The 27,091-nt window shown below is 36.4% G+C and overlaps 1 protein-coding gene across 2 annotated transcripts in view; it reads left to right on the plus strand.

Annotated features, from left to right (window-relative positions):
• PKHD1 (PKHD1 ciliary IPT domain containing fibrocystin/polyductin) overlaps positions 1-27,091 on the plus strand; it is a 470,542-nt gene that overhangs the window by 278,975 nt on the left and 164,476 nt on the right. The window lies entirely within an intron of this gene.

The raw sequence follows: 27,091 nt of genomic DNA on the forward strand, positions 1-27,091 counted from the left end.
TTCAAATGGTCCTCAAAAGAAAGCAGGGGTAGCAATCCTCATATCAGACAAATTAAAGTTTATCCCAAAGACTGTAGTAAGAGGTGAAGATGGACACTATATCATACTTAAGGTGTCTATCCAATAAGAATCACGAATATTTATGCCACTAATGTGGGAGCTGCCAAGTATATCAATCAATTAATTACCAAAGTAAAGAGATACTTAGATAATAATACACTCATAGTAGGAGACTTCAACATGGTACTTTCTGCACATGACAGATCTTCTAAGCAGAACATCACCAAAGAAACAAGAGCCTTAAATGATACACAAATAGATTTCGCAGATATGTACAGAACTTTCTATCCAAATGCAAATGAATACACATTCTTCTCAAGTGCACATGGAAAGTACTTCAGAATAGACCACATATTGGGTCACAAATCAGGTCTCAACTGATACCAAAAGATTGGGATTAACCCCTACATATTTTCAGACTACAATGCTTTGAAACTTGAACTCAATCACAAGAAGAAATTTGGAAGAAACAAACACATAGAGGTTAAGTGGTGTCCTACTAAAAGATGAATGAGTCAACCAAGAAATTAGAGAAGGATTAAAAAGATTCATGGAAACTAATAAAAATGAAGATACAACCATTCAAAATCTTTGGGATACAGCAAAGGTGATCCTAAGGGAAATACATCAGAATACAAGCCTCCCTCAAAAAATTAGAAAAAAATCAAATACACAAGCTAACCTCACACCTAAAGAAACTGGAGAAAGAACAGCAAGTAGAATCTACACCAAGCAGGAGAAGACGGATAATAAGGATTTGAGCAGAATTCAATGAGATAGAGACCAGAAGTACTGTAGTACAGATCAACACAACGAGGAGTTGGTTCTTTGAAAGAATTAATAAGATAGACAAGCCTTATTAAAAGGAAAATAGAAAAGACTCAAATTAATAAAATCACAAATGAAAGAGGAGAGATCACAAGCAATACCAAGGAAATACAAATGATCTTAAAAACGTATTATGAGCAGCTATATGCCAACAAATTAGACAATCTAGAAGAAATGGATGCATTTCTGGAAAAACAAAAATTATCAAAACTGGAACAGGAAGAAATAGAAAACCTGAACAGGCCAATAACCAGCAAGGAAATTGAAGCAGTCATGAAAAACCTCCCAAGACACAAAAGTTCAGGGCAGATGGCTTCCCAGGGGAATTCTATCAATCATTTATAGAAGAAACAATACTTATTCTACTAAAGCTGTTCTGAAAGAGAGAAAGGTAGGGAATACTTCCAAACTCATTTTATGAGGCCAGCATTACCTTGATTCTAAACCAAAGACCTCACCAAAAAGGGGAAGTAAGACCAATATCCCTAATGAACACGGGTGCAAAAATCCTCAACAATATACTAGCCAATAGGATCCAACAGTACATTAAGAGGATTATTCACCATGACCAAGTGGGATTTATCCCCGGGATGCAAGGTTGGTTCAACACTCGTACAACAATCAACGTGGTACATCATATCAACAAGAGAAAAAACAAGAAGCCTATGATCCTCTCAATAGATGCAGAGAAAGCATTTGACAAAATACAGCATCCATTCCTGATAAAAACTCTTCAGAGTATAGGATAGAGGGAACATTCCTCAGTATCTTAAAAGCCATCTACAAAAAGCCCACAGCAAATATCATTCTCAATGGGGAAACACTAGGAGCGTTTCCCCTAAGATCAGGAACATGACAGGAATGTCCACTCTCACCACTGCTATTCATCACAGTACTACAAATCCTAGCTTCAGCAATCAGACAACAAAAAGAAATAAAAGACATTGAAATTGGCAAAGAAGAAGTCAAACTCTCCCTCATTGAAATGACATGATACTGTCTATAGAAAACCCAAAAGACTCCACCTGAAGATTGCTAGAACTTATACAGCAATTCAGCAATGTGGCAGGATACAAAATCAATGCCCAGAAATCAGTGGCATTTCTATACACTAACAATGAAACTGAAGAAAGAGAAATTAAGGAATCCATCCTATTTACAATTGCACCCCAAAGCATAAGATACCTAGGAATAAACTTAACCAAAGAAGTAAAGGATCTATACCCTAAAAACTACAGAATACTTTTGGAAGAAACTGAGGAAGATGTAAAGAAATGGAAAAACATTCCATGCTCATGGATTGAAAGAATAAATATTGTGAAAATGCCTATACAGCTCAGGACAATTTACATGTTCAATGCAATCCTATCAAAATACCATGGACTTTCTTCACAGAGTTGGGACAAATAATCTTAATATTTGTATGGAATCAGAAAAGACCCCAAATAGCCAGAGGAATATTGAAAAAGAAAACCGATGACAGGGGCCTCACAATGCCGGATTTCAAGCTATATTACAAAGCTGTGATCATCAAGACAGTGTGTAGTGGTGCAAAAACAGACACATAGACCAACGGAACAGGATAGAGAACCAAGAAACAGGCACTCAATTCTATGGTCAACTAATATCAACAAAGCAGAAAAGACTATCCACTGGAAAAAAGGATAATGTCTTCAATACATGGTGTTGGGAAAATTGGATAGCCACATGCAGAGGAATGAAGCTAGACCATTCTTACACCATACACAAAGATAAACTCAAAATGGTTGAAAGATCTCAATGTGAGACAAGAATCCATCAAAATCCTGGAGGAGAACACAGGCAACAACCTTTTTGAACTTGGCCACAGCAACTTCTTACAGGATACATCCATGAGGGCAAAGGAAAGATAAGCAAAAATGAACTATTAGGACTTCATCAGGATAAAAAGATTCTGCACAGCAAAAGAAACAGTCAACAAAACTAAAAGACAACCTACAGAATGGGAGAAGATATTTGCAAATTACATATCAGATAAAGGGCTAGTATCCAAGATCTATAAAGAACTTATCAAACTCAACACCGAAGAAACAAACAATACAGTCATGAAATGGGCAGAAGACATGAACAGACATTTCTCCAAAGAAGACCTACACATGGCCAACAAGCACATGAGAAAATGCTCTGCATCACTTGCCATCAGGGAAATACAAATCAAAACCACAATGAGATACCACCTCACACTAGGGAGAATGGCAAAAATTAACAAGACAGGAAACAACAAATGTTGGAGAGGATGTGGAGAAAGGGGAACCTTCTTGCACTGTTGGTGGGAATGCAAACTGGTACAGCCACTCTGGAAAACAGTGTGGAGGTTCCTCAAGAAGTTAAAAATAGTTACCCTATGACCCAGCAATTGCACTACTGGGTTTTACCCCAAGGATACAGATGTAGTGAAACACCAGGACACCAGCACCCCAATGTTCATAGCAGCAATGTCCACAATAGACAAACTGTGAAGGAGCCACGATGTTCATCAAAAGATAAATGGCTAAAGAAGATGTGTGGTGTGTGTGTGTGTGTGTGTGTATATATATATATATATATATATATATATATATATATATATATTCCATTCAATTCAATGGAATATTACTCAGCTATCAGAAGAGACGAATACCCACCATTTGCTTCGATGTGGATGGAATTGGAGGGTATTATGCTGAGTGTAGTAAGTCAATCAGAGAAAGACAATCATCATATGGTTTCACTCATACGGGGAATATAAGCAATAGAGAAAGGGATTATAAGGGAAAGGAGGGGGACTGAGTGGGAAACATTAGAGAGGGAGACAAATCATGAGAGGCTCTTAACTCTGGGAAAAAACAAAGGGTTGTGGAATGGGAGGTGGGCCGAGGGTTGGAGTAACTGCGTGACAGGCACTGAGGAGGGCACTGGATGGGATGATCACTGGGTGTTATACTATATGTTGGCAAATTGAACTTCAATAGAAACAAATTAAAAAACATAAAACAAAAAAACAAGAAAATAAGATTATAAAAAAACCAGTGATATTAATATATCTATCAAAATATTAAAAAAATAAAATTTGTGATATATATGCTTCTTTATTAGTGTGTTAAATGATAATATCTAGTGCTGGTTCTAATTACTATCATAATGTAAATGTTGTAGCTATTCTTCAAAATGTATTGCCATGTATTCCTTCTCTCTTTGTACATGTGTGCTATTCTTCCCCTGGAGAAGTTGGGGCTCACTCCTCTTCTTCTGAATCTGAGCTAGCCAATAGAATGTAGTAGAAGTGATGATCTGGGACCACCAGAGGTACATCATTAGAACCCTTATATAAGAAGACCTTTTTGCCTGAACGTCTTACTTGCTGTTGGGTTGCTCCTTTAGGGTATGGGAATCCCAGGTCATGTGGAGAAGCCATGTTTTTCATACTGATTGCTGGCCTCAGATAAGCGCTAGCTTGTGGCCAACACCAATTTCTAGCCATGTCAGTGATCTATCTTCAGACATTCAGGCCAATTAAGCCCCAAAGGGGGTCTTGCTGACAAGTCTGAGAGATTTTTTTTTCCCTTTATCTGAAAACATCTTAAATCTCCTATTTTGTCCTTAGGTTGGCATTACTCAGGATTTCATGTCTAAATAAGTCTAAGTACTTATTTAGAAAGAATATTCCAAAGTTTTGTCCATTAGGATTCCACATGGGCCCTAGAGGAGTTAATAGCCTCCATGCTATCCAAGAGAGCAAAAAGTGACAAAAACTTCTGAAACTGAACACTGGATCTTTTCTCCCCAAATTGATTTACGTATTCTATCATGCCATTTGCACAGTGTGCCTGACATTAAAGCAGAGTTAAGGAATTATGAATGTATTGATCAACTGCTTACAAGGTATATGATTTATCATGTGCCATGCATTTTGCCTTATGATGGGGATAAAATGGTGAGCAAAGCACTTCTAATACTCACCTGGAAATTACTGCCTAGTATGAGTGACAGCAATGTAATCACACATACAATTATGAACTGATAAAATTAACAACTGTGGTGTAGGAAATATTTAAAGAGTTATGAAACCATATACCATGAGAGCCTGGACTGGAATGGAAGTGAATCCAACTAGGCGAACCATATTATAAGGCTAAAAACAACCATTTTTATATTAACTACTGCAAATAATTAATTTATCCAGAATTTCTCAAATTGTTTCCTATGAATTCATGGCTCATGGAAAAAGATAAAGTCCAATGAGCTTGGAAAATTTTGGACTAAACACAGATAAATAACTTCTTTGCATCTGGTCTTTTCAAAGCCTTTTATATAGTAATACAGATCATGTAATTTCCACAGGAGACGTGGTATATGTTATTTTTCAATGATGTTTAACCATGTAATCCTTTTATTCACAGAGAAGCTCATAAGGCCAGAGTTTTAGGGAAACATTCTGAATACAAAGTAATCTCACACTTAATCTAATCCTTACAAGGGCTCCATGGGGTTGGTTATTCATTTGGATTAGGTAAGATTAGGTCTTCTGTGAATAACAAAGACACGAGAAATAGAAGTTTATGTCTCCTTAAAAAAAGCAGTCTATTCCACAGGGTCAGGGGCTTGGACTCCATTTATCTTCTTGCATCACTATGTGTTGCTTCCATTCCCAAAATCACTCTGTTGTTCCAGTATGGTTGCTGGAGTTCCAGCCATTGCAACCACATTCTAAGTAGGAGGAAATATAAAAGAATTCTTCCTGTAAGTCACACATGACACCTCCTCTTACACCTTATTGGGCAAAACTTATTCAAATGGCCATAACTAACTGGAAAAGAGTCTGGGAAATAGAAACTTTTGACTAGGTAACAAAATATCCAGCTGGAAACTGGAATTTTTGTTAGTAAGGAAAGAGAGGGAAAATACTAAGAGGCAGCTGGTGGTTTCATTTTACAGCTGAGAAAAATGGACCCCAAAAGTGTGCCTAAGATTCCTCCAAGATGGTAGAGAGGGCACAGATTCAAATACAAGCCTCCAGATTCCTTGAGTCTCTTTAATTCATTATACTGTTTACATATTTGGGGGAGGGGATCAGAATAGAGCCTTTGAAAGGATGTGATATAAACAGGTAACAGGTCTAAACCTGGGGATCTAAATAGATAACAGTACTGCTAAGTATATTTTAATGGAAAGATAGGAATATATGTTGGAGATATATCCCCATATTTGGAAATTAGCAGCATTAGATTAACAAAATATGTGAGATGTGATTGCCTTTCACTCTGGATATATTATTAAGACCAGTATTCTGTTTGTCAGGCTGCTGTGCACGCCATGGCCTGCTCAGTGTCAAATGGGTTGTCCTCACTTTTCTGCATCTGTAACATCAGTGACGCTCTCCCAGCCCTGAATCCTGTCTGAAGCCATCTGTTTCCCTTTCTTTAGTTACATGATAACATCACCTCATGGCAATTTGGTGTCTGGATAAAAAACATTGCTCCTACCTAGATTGAGCTGGGTTTTTGTCTGGCTTACTGACAGTGGGCTAATCCCTCCGACTGCACTTCCCAGGCAGTGGGAGTGTGCACAGAGAGAATGTCAATCAAGCCTGCACAAAGACAGTGAACTTATTGCACTCTGTCAGGACTGGATGGGCTGTGCTTAGCAGTGCAAATGGCAGACAGCACTGCTGTCTTGCAGTACATTGTTGGTACCCGTGGGAACTCATCATCTTTATGCTCCCAGTGTCCAGGATATGACACCTCTCCCAGAACAGGGGTGGATGCTCTTCGCATCTTTGTTAAGTAAGTGGATGAGTGAGTGAGTGAGTGAGTGAGTGAGTGAGTGAATGGTGAATTGGATAGAGCACCAATTGAAGCCCAGCTCCTCTCTTCCATCTATATTGATGGCACAATTGCTGAATCTGGGACAGTTGAGCAGGAAGTTGCTTGTTGGCAAACGCCTCAGGTGGTTGGGCTCTAGTTCTGAATCAGTGTGGACACTGACAAACCAGGTCCCTCCCTTTCCTTTCAGCCCCATCTCAGGGTGGAGGCTTGGGTGTGGAAGTGCTTTCTTCTTGAGAGCTCTAGGGAATGAGTGTCTAGAGCAGAGTTTCCTCTCACAGATGCAGGTATTTATAGTTCCAATTTTTGTCATACTGGCAGTTTTTCTTTCTAAAACCTTGTGGTAAAAGGAAGTGGACAGGATCCTATGAGTAGGATTCAAGCTTAGCAATACTACTTCTGGCAAAGCAATACAGACATGTTCCTCTGATATAGGGTGAGTTCCAGAGTGCTGACTCCTAGATCCTCCTGAGGGACAGCTGGAAAATTAGTCCCTAGAAATATGACTCTGTCTCTGAGATTTTAGAGTTCTGGTAATACGAGAACAGGGGTTATCCTGGAAGCTCTGGACTCCCCATCACTCCTCAGGTGAAATATCCTGCCTCTAGTCCTCTAACTTCACCCAGGTTGCTTTTCCTGTGCTATAACGGGATGGAGGGCTTGCTTCATAATTTGTGCTAGCCATAAGCCTGATAATGACCCCAGAGAGTTAAAGGAAGGGTATCAAGTTATGATCTAGTGCCTTAATCTCTTATCAGCTACACAGAGATTAATTGGACTGGAGCATGTTATGTCATCACCGTCTTTGATTACTCTCCTTGTCTCTGTTTTCCTTCATTTAGTTGATTTGCTTTCATGAATGGCATAGTTACATCTCTCTACATGCATATATCAGTGTAGTTGAGGGGGGCAGTCTAGGCATTTGTTAGCTGTCTAATGGAGTAGCTTCCAGAACGGGGCATGAAAGATAATCCATGGGGAATGCCTGGGTGGCTCAACAATTGAACGTCTGCCTATTGGCTCAGGGCGTGATCCCAGGGTCCAGGATGGAGTTCTGCATCAGGCTCCTTGCAGGGAGACTACTCCTCCCTCTTCCTATGTCTCTGCCTCTCTCTCTGTGGGTTTCTCATGAATAAATAAATAAAATCTTAAAAAAAAGATAATCCATGGAAGAGCAGATAGGAAATATGAAAACCTTTATTGTAATTTACTTTTTATCCCATCCCTTGAAAGTTTTACTTTTGTATATGTTTTCTTATGTAGATAATAGTTACCAGATTAGTATTGTAATATATGTATATAATTTATCAATTTACCATTAAATTTATAAGTAAAAAATATTGAGAATATATGATTAAAATTTTATTCACCTAGAGAAGGAATATTTGACATTTATTTGACTTTTAATACCATAGTAAATATAGTGTTTAATAACTAGTAAAAATCCTCTTTAAAAGTACTTATGAGTAAAATATGGGCTGTATATGTATGATACACGTCATTCTATCTATGTGTGTGTATATATATATATATATATATATATATATATATATATTTTTAAGATTGATTGATTGATTGATGAGAGACAGAGAGAGAGGCAGAGGGAGAGGGAGAAGCAGGGTCCTCAGAGGAAGCCTGATGCAGGATACCCGGTCATTCAACCGCTGAGCCACCCAGGCATCCCTCCATCTGTATATGATTTTACAGAAGCTTTTAAAATTGATAGAATATAAAGTTAGAGATTTGACTTCAAGAAGTTTAAACATAAGTTAACCTTTATGGAAATCTGGAAAATTTGGTTGGTCGAAAGCAGCAAGTTTTAATTTTCCTAAGGCCTTAGTCTCTTCTTTTTTTTTTTTTCTTTTGAGATTTTATTTATTCATGAAAGAGAGAAAGAAAGGAGGATCAGAGGGAGAGGGACAACCAGACACCGTGCTCAGTGTGGAGCCAGACACGGTGCTCGATTGATCCTATGACCCCGAATTCAGGACATGAACTGAAATCAGGAGCTTGAGGTTTACCTGACTGAGCCACCTAGGTGCCCCAAGGCCTTGGTCTTTTGTATTGGTTTTGTATGTTATTTTAGGAACTTTCTGATGCTTTCAAGGTAAATCTCAAAATCACTTGTTCCACCAGGGAGCCTGCTATGATCTGGCCTCATCACTCACCACTTCCCCGTGTGCCTTGCAGCCCAATCAAACCCATCTGCTTACTGCTACTGTGTGGAATCAACTCCTCCTTTCCCTTCCTCTGTGCCTGGCTTTCCTGGCCTCTCCTCCTGGCTCCCCTCCCCTTTCCACCCTAACATTCTCTTCCAATTACTCCTTTTTTTGTCCTTTCACACTAGATTTAGTGTCCCCTCTTTCAGAAAGTATCCGAAATCCCATTTGATTTCATTCTCCTCCCCTGTGTTCCTACAAAACCTGGGGCATATTTCTACATGTGCCTGTATTCTGAAATTATTTACTTGAATGTCACTCTGAGGACAGAGGCCACACCTCATTTGACTTTTTATATCTCCAGGTGAAAGCCTGGGATTCGGCAGGTAGTGAATGCTAGTGAATTTGAGAGTGAGGATCTGCAAGAGTGAGATGCAGGAATTGTCCAGCTAGTTCCTGCTCAAGTATTTCTAGGGACTCAGGAAACTGATGGGAGAGAGATGTCACTGGCTTGCTGAGAATCTTGTCAAACAAGGGATGGGTGGAGGGTGGTGGGTCCCTAAGGACCTTAGCAATTGACTGGGAGGTGCTGACATGGTGGGGAGCTCTGGTGGTCTGCCACAGAACCATTCAGTCTGGGAACCATTCAACTCCAGCATTTATTTAGAACCCTTGCACCAGAAACTTGTCCTTTGTGAGACGTGCTTTCCACCTGTATGAAGCTACTCTTCGCAAGAGAGCTCAGGCTCATTCCTTTTCTTAATGGAGTTCTCTGAACTCTACTATTCCCAGTAGGTACCTCCCATTTTCTTTCTCCCCTGGTGAGCTGGTGGCCTTACATTGAAGCTACTCCTTCACACAGCTTGCCTCCTCCCTCCTTCCTGCACCTTCCACCTGCACAGTTAATGGGCCTCCTGCAGATCGGCACCTGAGGAACGGAGGGGCCTGGTATGGCTTGCCAATCAGGAGTTGAGAGCACTCTGGGAATTTACTGCCTTCCCAGCCTGCAGGCCTCCCACAGCTTAGTATCTAGGCGGTTGACACACCTCCTGTGGTTTTAGCTAGCGAGCAGCTTGAGGATCTTCTGTTTGCTGTGAAATGGTTTCAGAGGTTACCTCTTCTCATTTGCATAGTGTGCATGCACCTGTTTGTTTTCTTTTCTGGCAAAAGGAAGAGTGTAAATGGGAAAATACTGGTGTGTTGGCTTCGAGTCATTACGTTGGCTACTGCAAAGGACCCAAGTTTTGCTATTTGTACAAAAGTTAAAGTCTAAATCACAGTACTGGTGAGGAAGTCATTTGTAAGTGAGGGGATGGGAGAGGTATGGTGGGTCTTTTATGCTTCTAGTGTTTGCACCTGGTATGTATTTAATACTCTCTCATGGGATTGAATGAATTAGAGTGGCTTCTAACACTGCTTAGGTTATCTCACTCATCTGGAAGCACCACTTGAGAGGAGGCAGAGCAAGCTGGCCACATGGCTCAAGTAAAAAGGGAAGGAAATAGTTAAAGGATTTTAGACTGCTAAAAGAGGCTTTTCCATTTTTCTGGGAAAATAGCAGTTTGCATGGAAATCACAGCTTTTATACATTAAGTACGGTTATGAGTCTCTTCCCCAAAGCTGTGTGAGAAATGTGTTTTTTTTTCCCCCTGGATGGAAGAGCAGAACTCGGATCAAAGGTGCACATATCTTCATGCTAAGGTTTTTCAGGTGACAAAGCGAAGGGGGAGACGTGTTAGTATTCAGAAAATAGAAGGTTCCTCGATAACAACTCTGCCACACCGGCCAAGTTCAAGCCTCACTCCAGGAGGAAAACTTTCACCATTTTTTATGAACTCTACTGTTTTAGTATCTTCTCTTTTCCCATTTAATTCCACCGTCTCCTATCACAGGCAGATCCAAATCACATCATGTTAGTAAGGAGCATGCCAGGATATTGCCAAGAGCTGAATGTGCCTTTCAAGATCTCAGGTTATTAAAAAACAGTGGTCAGAGAGACTCAGTTGACACCAGAAAGCCACAAACAATTATTGGCAAGAAATGATATACAAAAATAGCAGAGGTATTCAAATTTAATTTTTTGAGCCAAAAAAGAGCATAAATTATATAAATATAAGGCTATAGAGAGATACGCCACATTGAGGATATTCAGATTCAAGATATTCAGATGGAGCCTATTTGAATAAAACGCTCTGTTTGCTAGTAGTTTGAAAAGCTATATGTTATACAGGTGAAAACATAGAATAGAGAGAATCATATAATCCCAATTGAGAATAGCAGATATCTGAAAGGGGGCAAGAAGAAGGGGTTAAAGAATTCTTGGATATTCTGCTGTGTGTATCTTTCTATTATCTTGGACAAGAAGGATTTTTCATGTATTAAGCTTTTTGTGAAATAATAAGGTTACAGAAGTCAAAACTAACTGTAAGGATGTATAAAATTGGGTGTATAAGGCAAGAAAGTAATGTATTAATCCTTCATTTGGGTACAAAGCGGCATGAGAAAAAGTATGTATAGGGCAGCAGGGGTTAGACAGATCTGGATTTGATGCTGACTCAGTCTTTACTGGTTGTGTGATCTAAGGAATGTTACTCCAAGCCAGGGCTTTCAAGTGTGTGGTCTATGGTCTATGGCACCTTGCTTCATTACTAATTGCAGAGTTCACTCAAAATGCAGATCACTAGTATTTTAAAACCATCTCAGGTGATTCTTATTTGCATGTTCAAGTTTAAGAAATTCTTAGTCTTGGCTTCCCTGTGTGTACAGTGTGGTGCCAATGTCACAGCATCTTTATGATGCTTTGGTGATATAAAGAATAATGCAATGCCTGGCACATTAAAAAACTGAATTCATATTGTTATCTTATTATTTTAATGGGCATATTATTATATGTTACTATTAATACCATACTATTATTATATGTTACTATTAATACCATACTGTACTTATTGCCAGTATTATTAGATGCCAATGTTACAGCATCTCTATGAAGCTTTGGTGATATAAAATGAATATTAATGCAATGCCTGGCACATTAAAAAACTGAACTCACATTATTATCTTATTATTTTAATGGACACATTATTGTTGGTAATACTACTATTAATGCCATACTGTAATTACTGCTACTACTATTAACTTAGTGCTACAAATCTTTCTTGCCCATCATAACCATTTATGATGAATATGCTTTGTAACCCTCATAACCAACTTATGAGGCACTATTATTATCCTTCCTTATCAGTCAAGCAAGCTGAGATTTAAAGACCATAAAGCTCATCGGTAGAGGTACAAAATTTGGACCACAAATTCTGGTGCTCTTACCTGCCATGCTAAGGATTATTTCATTTCAGATGATTTTTAATAAAATTAACAATATATCTTGATGATACTATCGTATCAGTAAAGAGAAAGCTATCATATCATTTTTGTATAACTGCATAATATTCCAGAGTAGGAATGTAACATGATTCATTGAGCTATCTTACTGATGAACACTAAAGGTTTTCATTTTCTTAGTTTTTTGCTTTTACAAAAAATATAGTAGCAAAAAATATCCCTTCTTGTATAAGTGGGATTTTTTTTAGGCCAGTTGATTCCCAGAGTGGAGTCTATAACCTATCTATATCTGAAATCACTAGGCTGCTTCTTAAAAAAATGCAAAAAATACCTTGAACACATAATAACCATATTATAAATTTTCTGGAATTTATTCCCAATTCATTCTCAAGGTTATAGAATTAATGTTAAAATTAGACAAAGTTAGCACAATGAAAGAAAATAGAGGCTAATCTAATTGATATTGATGAGAAATCTTAGCAAACCAAATGTGCTCATACTTTAGAGGACTCATAAATGATTAAATAGGGTTTGATCCTCGGAATGCAAGGATGGTTCTACTTCAGGTAAAACATGAATTAACATAATTCACTGAAGCAAAATTAGAACTTTCTCTCTTCCTTACCGTAGACTGCACTTTGATTCTTTTTTATAATAATGTCATAATTTTCACTATATGGAGAACCAGAGAATGGTAAGAGCTTAACTTTCCCTCTTCCCACCTTGTCAAGTACAATGACTGTCTCCCTCTACACTGCTCTGTTCCTCTACCCAAGTATGGGATTCTTAAATACTCAGACTGTCCAAACTCCAGAGCCTATAGGGTCTTGTGAGTTAATGATAGAAGTGTTGTCTATTGTAGGGAACTAAGAATGAATGCACAGAGAAAACTAATCTAGGGACGGATGGGATAGGAAGGGCTGAAGGAGGAACAGACAAATTGAAAACAAATTATGGGTTTGAAAAAAAAAGAAAAGAAAAGAAATTATGGTTTTAATATGATCCCATCACAAGTCTCTCAGCATATTTGGGAGAATGAAGGGAAAATTTCTCTAAGTTATTTCATATGAGAGTTACAGCAAATAAATATAAAGTCTAACCATCTTTTTCAAGCAAGACTTTTGAAGATATTTCATGTTCTTTTTTTTCTTAATATACAGGCTCTCTCTTGAATGTGGCACAGAGCTATTTGTATGCCTTGACTAAAGACAAAAGCTAATAATCACAGTGTGTCAAATTTATCTGCTTCCCACTTGAAGGAAAAATGATTACATAGTGGTATTGAGAGGATTTTTCCCTAAGGCTGCTCGATCTATAAAAGAGAAAGTATTTAATCAATTTCAATAACTGCTAAACAAAATTATGAGGTTAGAAGTAGAAGGAATTTTCCTTAACTTGATATAAAATATTTACAAGAAATCCATAGGAAACATCATAAATAGCCATGAGAGATTAACTGCATCTTATTAGAGTCAAGAACAAAACATGAATGCCTAGCATCATTTTTATCACTGGCAGTACAAAACAATGCAATAGAATAAGAAAAAAATATAATAAAGGGCATAACCATTAGAAAGAAGGAAAACAATTATTGGTAAACCTACATCTTTTTTTTTTTTTTTGAGGAAAATACAACAGATTCAGGTGAAATACTATTAAATAAGAAAGGTTAGTAAAATGACTGGAAATAACACCAACATATGATGAGCAATAGCATTTCTAATTTAAAAAGGCAATAGGCAAAGTATTCTACTTTTCATTAAAAAACATAAAAGACCTAGATATAAACATAACAAGGCACTCATATATCATATGAAAAAAAACCTCTCAAAACTTTGGTGAGTAAGTAGAATGACATACCAGTACAGGAAAACACTATTACAGAGATTCCCTTCTACATGAATCTAGAAATTCAAGTGGTCCTAATTAGAACTGCAGCTAGTTTTTTTTAAAGACAGAATGGGAAAAGGTGATTATAACATCTTTAGAAAGAAGCAAACAGACAACAGTAGGTAAGAATTTTTTAAGAGGAGGTTAATTTGTGGAAGCTTATTCTAGATAAAGTTCAGCAATCAGAGTGGTGTGGTATTGACATAAGAATAGAAAAATAGCTGGAAGTGAATGAAACAAAATAAAGTCCAGAAACAGATCCATGGATATAGGAAAATTTACTCAGTGGTTAGGATGGCTTTTCAAAGCTGTGGGGAAAGACTAAATTTCAGTAAACAATGTTGGAAAAGTTAATTTAAAAAGTTAGATATCCTTTTTCAGCTCCCAGATTAGCACAGATTACTGAGATTATAAAAATTAGCTTTTACTGAGTACTTGCTGTTTGCTATATATGTGCTTTAAACATTGACATTCTTATACTCATAATAACCTTACTATATATATTAGATATGTATGATGATTATCCATACTTTATAGATGAGGATTTAGTTGGAACTGTTACTTTATTAGCATTATACCTTAACAGTTAGAAATCTGTAACTTGTACTTGATTCTCTGCATACTACCTTTCTTTGTATCCCACATCTTCCTCTTTTCTGGATTTACTTTTTGTTTGCTGACACATACCTTCTAGTAATTACCTTCTAGTAATTCATTCATAGAATAACTAAAGAATGTTGATGATCTTGTCCATTGTTTTCTAGCACACAAGACTGAAATCCATTTGGTTTTTATTTTTATGTGGGCAATTTGTTTTAATCTTTGGAAAACTTTAAGGATTTTCTCTTACTCACTTGACTCTTTTAGCATGGGGATATAGTTTTCCTTGACCATGGTAAACCATTTCCTTAATAGTTTTTCTTCCTGATATTTTGCTTTTTTTTTTTTTCCTTTGGAAACATGTAAGTAGATAGATAGGACTTTAGGGTATCTTAGTATGTTCTATAAACTTCCCCCCTATGCCCTTATTTTCTATCTTATTATTCTTTTTGTTTTGGGTAGACTCTATGAGCTTGATTTTGTGTTTCAAACTTCTAGCACTATCCATTGTACTATTTATTCACTCTACTAATTAATCAAATTTTGTTGATGATACACAGTGTATGGGAACTATTCTTCAATACAATTTTTTTGGTTAATGATAATTTTAAAAATGCCATATATATAATTGGTTTTTTTCATGGATATAGTTTCTAAAATATCTTTTGAAATATGCTTAAACTAGATTCTTCTATTTGCTCTGTTTTGTGTCTTTTGATACTAGTTCTTGGGATTATTAAATTGATTATTGATTATTCAGGATCTCTCTTTTATGATTCTCTGCTTATGTTTGTATTTACAATTCCTTGTTTGCCTATCCATGAATCCTTGTTTTATTAAGTTGTCTCCAGTGACTCTGGGTGAGTAAAAATGCAATATGGAGATCTTTCTGAAGAGCAGTGTAATCTCTGGAAGGTACTGAAGTTTGGTTTTGTCCAAATATTAATTTAGCATGCAAAATGCTGAAATCAGAACAAATTAAAACATTGTACCAAACTCCAATCTCAATGGCAGAGTCAAAATTTTCCTGGATTCTCAGCTACTCAGCAATGGGAGGCATTTCACAAATATCCAAATGTAAAAATGACCAAAATGGAGAAAATGAGAAAGGAACACTGCACACCAAAATGTAAACTAAGGACACTAGAAATAGTCAAAAAAAGCAAATCAAGTAAGAAGAGACTGCATATTTAACTCTTTTCCTCAAGGCTTTGCTAGCAGTGGAAACAAAAATTAAGTCTGGCAAAAATGAGAAGAGAATTCAAGAAAAGACTCTCTCAATCTCTCTTCTTCTCCTTCTCCCTCTCACACAGACAAATACATATATACATGGGATTACAATTTTGCCTATTGCAAATAAAAGATATAACAAGTTTATTTTTAATCGTGGTTAAATTTTTTTAAATGTTCAAAAACAGTGCATTCACATTTTTCAAAATAAGAAAAAAAACACAAAAGATACTCATTGGAAAGTCACCCTTCATCTTCTGTTTTTCATCTAGTTTCATTTCCTAAAAACAACAATATTACTAATTCCTTGGATACCCTTCCAGAGATATTCTGCCTATACAAAAAATTTAAATTATATATACATGTATATATCTTTCCTTAACCATTTCCTTTACATAAATGATAGCATATTATAAACTCTGTTGTACCTTGCTTTAAAAGATATTATTTGAAGATGTTTCTATATTGTTAAATTAAGTACTTCTTCATTTTTAAGAGCTTTATTGAGGCATAATTCACATTCCATACAATTCATCCATTTAAAGTGTACAATTCAAAGACCTTAGTATTTGAGTTGTGCAATAATCACTAATCAGTTTTAGAACATTTTCATTATCCAGCAAAAATAAAAAACAACCTGTACCCCTTAGCAATCACTCCCAGTCCCAAGCAACCACTAATTTAGTTTCTGTCTCTATAGATTTGCCTATTCCAGAATTTCATATAAATGAAATTATACAGTGGGTTTTTATACTTTGTATAATGTTTTCAAGGTTCATCCATGTTGTAGTATGGAACCAGTTTCTTTTTGAGAATGGACAGATGGCTAAAAAGACCCCATATGTAAAAAAAAATACATGTTTGGTTTGATATATGGATGTATATACACATATATTGATCACATTAATAATATCATGCATTTATACAGTAGTCGCTTATCTTTATGTATTAATTCTTAACAATTGCTTTAAAATGAATCCTCTTCATATGTTGTTAAGTTAACACAGTTTCTTAGGGAGATACTAAGCTCTGATATATAGATTTATTTCATGCAAAGAGTTCTGTAGTAGAGGTTATTCCTGATTGATTGTTGGCAGGTGGAATCTAATATTTCTATTATCTGATTTAGAGGCAAGCTGAAAGTGTGTCCTAACTTCACCATTTTTCCAAGGTGTTTAATTTTTATGGTTTGTACCAATCCTCAGTTTCCTCTTGAAAGGAAGTGAATACATAGAGATGGTTTGTGCTCTTCTCTTCTCTCCTGTTCTAATAGAGAAACTGCTTTACCTTCACCCAAAGGTCAGTGTCACCTGGTGTCCTCTGCATCCAATGTACTCCAGACTTCTACATACCTCAGGTGTCTTTTCTCTCTATTTGCAGGCTTTTCCTCCTTCAGGGTACTTTCTAGCAGTATACTTGTATCTTACGTAATTAAAATAATTCCCTTAAGCCCTCAATGACCTCTAGATACAGATTATTCTCTCCTCATTCTGTCTTTGCTTCTGTGGCGATTCTTGAGAACATAAATTTGATAGTTGTCAACTTAAAGTCAGCACTGGAAGCCAGTAAAATCTTTTTGCTTTTGCCAAGTATCAGACCCGTATGTCCAACTGTCAACTAGAAATCTCTGCTGGGGTGACTTAAAGGTATTTTAAACCAGAACAACCCAGAGAGGATCCTCTGTATATATCCTCTTCCATCCCTGAAGCTGCCATTCCCAGTTGCCAACTTGCTCTTCCTCTAGCTTTTCCCATTCCAGTACCTGGCATCATTTTCCATTATCAATTACTTTGAGTTGTTCTTGACACTTCGGCCAATCTTGTATTTTCTGTTCCTAGCTCTTTCTCAAATCTGTCTGCTTTCCTTATCTCTTCTCTCACCACCCTAATAAATGCATTATCACATCTTGGGTAAATCACTGGAATCCCTATTCCTTCTCTTCTGCTACTCTTGCCCTCGTCCACCCTACTGCAGCCAAAGTGATCTTTTTAAATTATGAATTGCTTATGTCATTTCCCTGCTTACAAGCCTTTCCTGGCTTAATGCCATTCTTAGGATAAAGTCTCCAGTTGTTTCAGAGCCTCCAGAGTCCTACCTGATCTTCTTCCTCCCTACCTTTCCAACCCCATCTCTCACTGCCCTCCTCTGGATTCTATAGTCCAGGCACTTCTACTGCTTTTCAGTCTTTTGAATGTATGGGGCTCTTTTTAATCTCCCACTATTTATATATATTACTTTCTCTCTCTAGAGCATGCTATCTCCATAACATCATGCATTTTCCTTCTTATCACTTAGTACAGTTTCTGCTGTATAGTTATTTGTGTGTGATTATGGTTAAATGGCAATTTTCTCTAAAATATTTTAAGTTTCATAAGAACTATGCCTCTCTGGATCACTGAACAGTAGAGAGACAGGTATAGAGTGGATACTCAAAAATATATATTGGATATACAAAGCAGGTGATAGCTAATAATTTTTTTCTGTTATGTGCCAAGAACTGTAATACTTTTATATGTGGCATTTCACTAACCCTAACTATCATCTCCATGAGGTATTTCTTTTATTTTGGACTTGAGGAACAGAAAATTAGAAGAGCTAAGCAATTTTTCTTCAAGGAATGACTTATGTGGATTCCAACTTTGGTCTGTCTGAATTCTAATCTGGTGAGCATCCCATTGTACCAGATTGCTTTTGGGGCAATTAGTAATAGATGAATTTGCCAGTGTATTTGCCCTATGCTAATTCTTTATTAGGTAGGTGTCTGTGAATGGAGCTGAAGAGAATGAGCACACAGTTGAGAAGTGACAAACTATAGAAACACTTAGACCCTGGATATGTATGCAGTGTAGGCAGGTGGGGGCATCAGTGGGATTCTGGCCATTAGGGAATTATGAGCAGATGAGGGCACTGAGTTCTTAGGGGGTGGATGGGCACTAGAGGGAAGAGAGAAACAGATATAGTTTTCTTTACTTTGAAACATTACCTAGACCTTCTCATGATTATTTTGGTGGGTATCAGAAATAAATACTAAAAATGATTCAGATCTACTTCTTCCTTCCACCCAACCAATCTCATGAAAATATTCACTCTATGTGGAATGAGAGCCTTGTTTTATTTATATTTGTTTCTTTGACATGGGTGAGTACCTGGCAAGGCAACTTGATAATATTTGCTAAGTGAATGAACGGATGAATAGATATATTTATTGATCAGTAATAATGCTTTTCTTTACATATCATCCTTCTCCTAGGAACTTCTAAATATCTTGGATCCAAAAAAGAGATTAACACTAAAGATGGGGATTTTAGTACCTTTTCCAGGCAACATGGAGATATTTTAGAACATTGGGGCTTTTGGTGGAGGCTGTAAAATCTGGATATTATTATTGAAATACTTAGCATTGTGAGTAAAAGTTCTAGGAAACATTATGGTCTCTGGGACAGTATTTGAATTCAAGGGGAAAGGAACTTATTTTGGAAACCTCAAACAAGAACTCTTTGCATTAAATAAGTATAATTTAGTGGAATTTATTAAAAAATTCTTAATTCGAGAAATTTGAGAATTTCTAGAAAATGTAACCATGGAAACTATGAGAATGTTGACAACAGTGAAGGTCTCTACAGAAGTAATTTTTGTATTTATATAGAATATAACCACTTCATGAATTTAGGAAAGAAAATAGTTTGCACCAAAATGATAAAATTTTGATATATTAAAATCTAGAATAGAGGTAATTTACTCAATATTTATTAGGTACTATATTCTAATATTTCTCTTAGGCATTAATTATGTATTTTTGAAATAATAGATAACTTTTTAAGCAAAAAGGATATAAACATCTTCCTAAGAAATTTAATAATGTTTTAGGGTTTTTTTGGGTTTTCTTCCCAGTTAGAAGAAACAATTGAAAGCTTGAGTCAAAAAACAACTTTAAAAAAATGAAATCTCACCCTTTTCTGGACACATTGCCTTCTTTCAGGTGAAACAGAGAAAGAGAGGATTTATTTTCAAATAAGAAAATACTTGATGGCGGAAATAAACTTATTGAATACAATGTTTGCTACATGGGCCTATGCCTGAATAGTCTCTTTCAGGAACAAATCATTTATTTTATGGATGTTCATTTTTTTTCTTCAGGGCTAAGGTGTGAAAATATTTGTTAACTAGCAATTGGTCTCATTATTTTTCTTAAGTAAACAGAAACCCCACATCGGAAAATAAGTTCTCTGCTTCCTTTGGCTTTGACACTAACTATAACATGTAAAAATGTGATAATTCCATCTCCTGAGAGCTACCAGTTTATGCCTTTCCACATATATAAGTATCATTCACTATAATTACTGAAGAGGGATTTTGTTCCCAAACTTATGGTTAGTATACATTCATCAATAATTTATAGAGGTAGTCAAATTATGCAGATAAAGTCAAACTGTAGTTTAAATCTGACCTCAGGTTTATCAAAATGTTTAGTTTTTACTTTTAGGTCTTCTGAGGATTATAAGGCCTAGATTTTTTTTTTGAGACTCAAGACATCTAAGCCATCAGAGCACCATGGACCTTCTTTCAAATGGCAACACCAATGAACTTGGGAATGAGATAGCTCTCTAAGAACTTGTCATTTCTTTTGGGTTTATATCCAGAAGCGCAATTGCTGGATCATAGGGTAGTTTTATTTTTAATTCTCTGAGGATTCACCATACTGTTTTACATAGTGGTTGTACCGATTTACATTCCCATCAACAGTGTACCAGGGTACCCTTTTTTTTTAATCTTTTACTAATACTTGTTATCTTTTTTTTCTTTTTGAATGAAAGTCATACTACCAGGTATGAGGTAATATCTCATGGTGGTTCCGATTGCAATTCCCTGATGACTAATTAGTAATGCTGAGCATCCTTTTATATTACTTGTTTATTTGTATGTCTTCTTTAAAGAAATGTTTATTCAGTTCCTTTGCCCATTTTTAAATTTAAAAAAAATTAGTTTAAAAATTTTTAATTAAGAGAATTTTAATTTAAATTCCAGTTAGTTAACATACAGTATAATCAGTTTCAGGTATACAATATAATGATTCAACACTTCCATACAACACTTGGTGCTCATCACAGCAAGTGCCCTCCTTCATTCCCATCACTTATTTCACACATCCTGCCACCCTGCACCCCTCTGGTAACCATCAGTTTGTTCTCCAAAGTTCAGAATCTGTTTCTTTGTTTGTCTTTCTCTTTTTTGCCCCTATGATTGTTTGTTTTGTTTCTTAAATTCTACATGTGAGATCTCATTCACTCACCTATTTTTTTTAATTGAGTGATTGCTAGGGACTGGGAGGAGGAGGATATGGGGAGGTAGTAACCAAAGGGTACAAAGTTCTGTTTGCAAAAGGAACAGATCCTAGAGATCTTCTGTACAGCAGAGTGCTCACAGGAAACAATACTGTGTTGTATACTCAAGAATTTGCTGAAACAGTAGATTTAGACTAAGTGTTCTTATCACAAAATAATATAATCAATAAAAAGGGTGGGAGGAAACTTTTGGAAAGAATGGATAGATTTATTATAATGGATACATGGATGTATACCTATCTGCAAACTCATTAAGTTGTATACATGAAATATATACAGCATTATATTGATTATCAATATTTTTTAATATTAAAGTTGTTTTTTAAGTAAGGTAACACCAAGTTGGTCACTCTGAATTCTTTGAGGTCTAGTGGAGAGAGCAGGGGCACAACACCATCTCAAGATTTAAAAAAAGAGAGAGAACCTGGAATGAGAGAAGGCACAGATTCTTTTCTATTTTTATGAAAACAACAGCACCTTCTGGCATTTTCCTTTCAGAATTTGGGATTCAGAGGATTGATCTGATACAGTTGGTAATTTTACTTAAAGACCTTCCTATTAAATAGATTCAAAATATTTTTGGAGAACAGATGGTATAGACTAGAGGAAGAGATAAACATTGTATGTTAAACATTTTATTGATCAATTAAAATATCATAATTTAAAATGTTGATTCTATTATAAGAGTTATGCACGTCTGTGTGTGATTGAGAAAGAGAGTGTCTATGAGGAGTGGGATAGGTATTTATTATCCAAAGTTAAAGCCACCCCTCCCTGAGGGTCCCCCTCCCGCACAGGCAGGCAGGCAGATGGTTTTTCTTCAAGGTGTTAAGGAAGCTGGATTTCAGTCTTGAATCATGTGCCTCTGGAACTTTGAAAACTGCCTCTTCTGCCTATTTTTAAGACTAGTTTGAGCAAAATATATATAGGCAAAGTAGAATAAAGAAACCACCTGTGTGGATTTGATAAAAAGGCAGATATAAAGTTACCAGCTCTTTGAAAAGAATTTACTTATAGAAAAAAAATGCATCCTTACCTTCTCGCACTTCTTTGTTCTGCTTTTCCTACAGGAGAATGAATTCTTGATAAGTGAATACCATCATCTGTGTAAATTAGTCTACTTGATACTAATTTTCAATCCCTTTAATCTTTCATCTCTGTGAATGATTTATTTGTGAGAATTTCCATTCTATCTTAGGAGTACTTTTTTTTTTTTAGACGGTACCAGCCCTTCTCATAAATTGTGTAGACAAAATATTGGATAAATTGTTAGATCCACCAAAAGTTAAGCAAGACTACAAAGGAAAGAAAACACTACCAAACACTGTTTCAAATGGCATTAAAGCTTACTTTTTCATAGGTTCATATATTTATGGAAAAGTATTGTGGGTAAGGCTGAATGTAGAAACAATTATGTTTAATTGTTAATTACGGTAGGTAGAGGAAAATGACAAGCCCACAAATAGTCCTTGTTTGTCCTGCTCTGCCCTTGCATGCCATCACCCTCCCTCAGAAGTCTGAGCTATGTCCAAAGTTGGTTGTAAGCTGTGTTTCTGACAATAGCAGGGTTGTAATGGAAACTGTCTTCACCACCTAAGTTATGGGGCCTGATACAGTGAATACCATACAAGCAGTGGGTCTGCCTGCTCTAAATTATGTCTGTTAATGTGACCCCATCATTATTCCCAGGATCTGTGCCCTTCGCCCTTGATCTCATTTCTACAGGATTTAGACAAGTGTCAGACCCTTGGAATGCTACACAATAGTGACCTTGATTCCTTGACTTTGCTGGAAAATTAAAAAAAAAGTTTAAATCTAGTGTTGAAATGATATGGAATGCTTTATAACCAGATTAGTCCTGATACAAAAGAATCCCTTGCCCTCTGTCAGACATCTGCCTTTTGATTTGGTTCAAGCTTTCTGGTCATAAGTGTAGCTAGTGCATTTATAGAAGACTAAAGCCTCTTTGTTGTTATTGTTGTACTTAATACATGAGGAAATTGAGGATATTCCTCCTTAGGGTTAACTTTCCAGGTATTTATTTTTAAAGCTTTGTCCTTAAAATTGTCAAAATACAACTCTTTAAGGGGGGAAAAACACTGCTTGGCAAAAGATGCTAAAATAAAGATGGTGAGATGTTTAGTGCTTGATAGATGAACGAGTGGAAAGGGGGTGTAATTCAGAACCAAGAGGCACCACCCCAAGGCTGGTCCTAAGCTCCTTTGGGGGGAAAAGCAGTCTTTAATTACATCTGGTACTCGTTAATTCTTTTTGGAGTCTCTTTCCAGATCTGTTCCCCCATCAGCCTCCCATTGAGCAATAGAAATTCCAGATGGTTCCCTCCATATGCCCATGCTCATTCTCTCAAGTAGGATAGATTGGTCACTGACAGAGTAGGATGGAACAGCCTTGGTCAAAGTAAGGCGAGATGAAAACAGTGGGTCACAGTTAATTTAGAGATGGTCTATCATTCATGTTTTTAAATGGGTTGTATAAATAACTTTCTGAGTGATTTTTTTCTGAAATATTTTGAGCAATTTTATGGAAATGAAGCTACGTAGAGAACATGGCATATTGATCCTAATTTTCATACCTGGAACAGAGAGAAATCCATTACAAGCTGTCATTATAGTTAAAGGTTGGTCAGTTTGAACCTGCAGTTGATCTGCTGTGGAGACTAACTTGGAATCTATTGTTTTGCTTGTGTTACTTGCAATGATAGCTGCAGTCTCTGTTATTATGATGTGAAAATTCCTTTATAGAAATATTTATAGGGCCTATGTTTCTTTCATCTTAACAGAATTTTGTTATTAGTCACATTGATAGACTTTCTCTTTTGAAGTACTTGGGAATAAAGATGAGATCAACCTCATATAATGAAAAAAAAATACAGTTGACCTTGAACAACATGGGAGCTAGGGTGTTGATCCTCCACCCTGTGCCATTAAAAATCTGTATAGAACTTTTGAACCCCCCAAATGTAACTAGTAATCACCTACTGTTGACCAGGAGCTTTACCAATAACATAAACAGTTAATTAACACATAATTTGTATGTAATATATGTTATCTACTGTAGTTTTTCAGTAAGTAAGCTGGAGAAAAGACAATGTTATTAAGAAAATCATAAGATAAAGGACACTTGCAGTAAATACTGTATTTATTTTTTAAAGTCTGTGTATAAGTGGACCCATGCAGCTCAAACCCATATTGCTCAAGGGTCAACTGTATTATCATTATCATTCAACTGTGTATCACATTGTGCTTATATGTTTATCTGTCATCATCTGATAATGGGAAACAAGTCTTACTCATCTCTGAATTCCCACCACCCAACAATATTTGGCACATCTGGGGAAGGAAAAGAAAGAAGAAAAGCTAAATAGATCCCAGGAAATTTCAAAGTGGAGGGTGTCACTGAAAGCAATAAGAGCAATGGTTTTCCTCTTGTCTTCATCCTATAATTCTTCTTATAGCTATTTGATATTACATGTCAGGAGTAGGGTGGGGTTGTGCTCTGTGTTCTTTGCTGCTATTTCTGAATATCTATAGTTCAAGGTCCTCAGAAACTAAAAATGAGAATTGAAGCTATGGTCTCTGTTCTCCTGGTTCTTTTTTTTTTTTTTTAAAGTTGTAATAGTCTAACAACTTTATTTTTTTAATTTTTATTTATTTATGATAGGCACACAGTGAGAGAGAGAGGCAGAGACACAGGCAGAGGGAGAAGCAGGCTCCATGCACCGGGAGCCTGACGTGGGATTCGATCCCGAGTCTCCAGGATCGCGCCCTGGGCCAAAGGCAGGCGCTAAACCACTGCACCACCCAGGGATCCCTGTTCTCCTGGTTCTGGCAATAGTTAGGCTAGCTATGGTTTGTGTGAAATTTGTTATATTTGGAGTGGATAAGGCAATTAAAAGGAATATTTTCTTCTAAGAAGGATATGTGATAAAGACCAAAAGGGAAATTTTAGATTCTGTGTAGTTGTCACATTTTAACCAATAAGTTTGTTAAAAAGAAGCCTAATATCATGCTTTTATGAATGTGAGTACTCTGTGAATGAGAGAAAAAATTTTTTTGAAGCAGTTTAATCATTTTGTACAATCAGGTTCAGCAGCCAAATTAGTAGTTTGGGCCATGAGTTGGAAGAGATAAAAGGCCAGTGGTATAGAACTCTATTTTTTTTTTTTTTTTAAGGTGCTGACTTGAAATAATTTCTGTCTGGGTTTTGAAGACATATAAAACCCATGAACTCATGAAATGTGTGTTAAACCTCAAACATTCCCTAGATATTTCACTCTTTGAATGTTTTTAAAATACCTGAGATTAAATTGAAATATACACATTTATTTGTATCTGTTTAGCCTGTTTTCTCATTTTGTATTAGTTACTAATGTGCTCTTGAATTTAAGGTGTGTAGGGAACTAAACTCAGCAGATCTGGGCAACAATTATTTAATAACTTTATCTTTGATGTCACAATAAGCACTAGGAATTTTTAAAAATGGGCGTTTGCTTCCCTAAGAGAGTTACAGTGGGTGAGAAAGACATAATTATACTCAGAAACAGCCCAGTGACAGTTACCTCCTTACATATACTAATTATGGATATAATTATAATAAGTATTTTAATGTTCTATTATCAGAATGTACAGAGATTTCCATGGGGGAAGTGGTGGGCCCAATGGGATGAAGACTGGAAATGTCTTACTAGGGGATCCCTGGGTGGCGCAGCGGTTTAGCGCCTGCCTTTGGCCCAGGGCGCGATCCTGGAGACCGGGGATCGAATCCCACGTCGGGCTCCCGGTGTGCATGGAGCCTGCTTCTCTCTCTGCCTATGTCTCTGCCTCTCTCTCTCTCTCTGTGTGTGTGTGTGTGACTATCATAAATAAAATAAAAAATTTAAAAAAAAGAAAAAAGAAATGTCTTACTAGCAGAGCTGGAACTTGGGTTGATTCTGATGAGTGAGGGTGGTGCTGATGCTTTTGGACCACAACCATACCTTGAGAACCATCATCCTACTGTCCAACTGAGACATAAGGGAAAATATATGCCAGAGAATTTATGGATTAGGCCTACAGAGGTCACACTTCAGTTCTGCCTGCATTTTATTGACTACAGCTCAGTCATGTGGCTTTACCTAACTACAAAGGAGGCTAGAAAAGATGGTCTAATAGTGAACCCAAGAGGGAAAGGGTAATAATTGGTTTACAATCCTAGAATCTCTGCCATATAAGCTATGTGGCAGTCTTATAGCTAGGGAAGTAGTTAGGGACTAGGAAAGACAACCTATGAGACATTAATTTGGAAGGCAGGTCCTTAAGAATAGCAGGGTACATTGTTTCCTAGAATGAGACATGAGATTATATTAACAAAATTCCATAAAACCTTTACATGTGTCAGTGATTACGGTACTTGAGATTTAAGCAGAAACATTTATTTGAGATCTTTAATTTGTGTTGAATTACTACTAAGCCTCAGAAAGTAACACTTAATACTTTGGCACACATGAAATATTTACTGTTTTAAATGAAAATTTTTCTTCATGTATTGCCCTATTGTTACTTTCAGACAAAAATCTGTGATTCTTTCTTCTGAAGTTATATGGAAACTCTATGAAAGGGGAGAGGAAGAACAATGGTTTTAAGTTGTTCAGTGAACTCTACAAGCATGCCAAGCTAATTGACAACAGTTCAGTAATGAAAATACCCAGCATTTCTTGAGCACACATCAGAGCTTTGCTTTACATGATAGGAATCTGGAGATTGAGAATAATTTACTAGTATTGTTTAAGCACTTTAGATCTATG

Source organism: Canis aureus, chromosome 7 (genome assembly GCF_053574225.1).
Source record: "Canis aureus isolate CA01 chromosome 7, VMU_Caureus_v.1.0, whole genome shotgun sequence".
NCBI classification, from domain to species: Eukaryota; Metazoa; Chordata; class Mammalia; order Carnivora; family Canidae; genus Canis; species Canis aureus.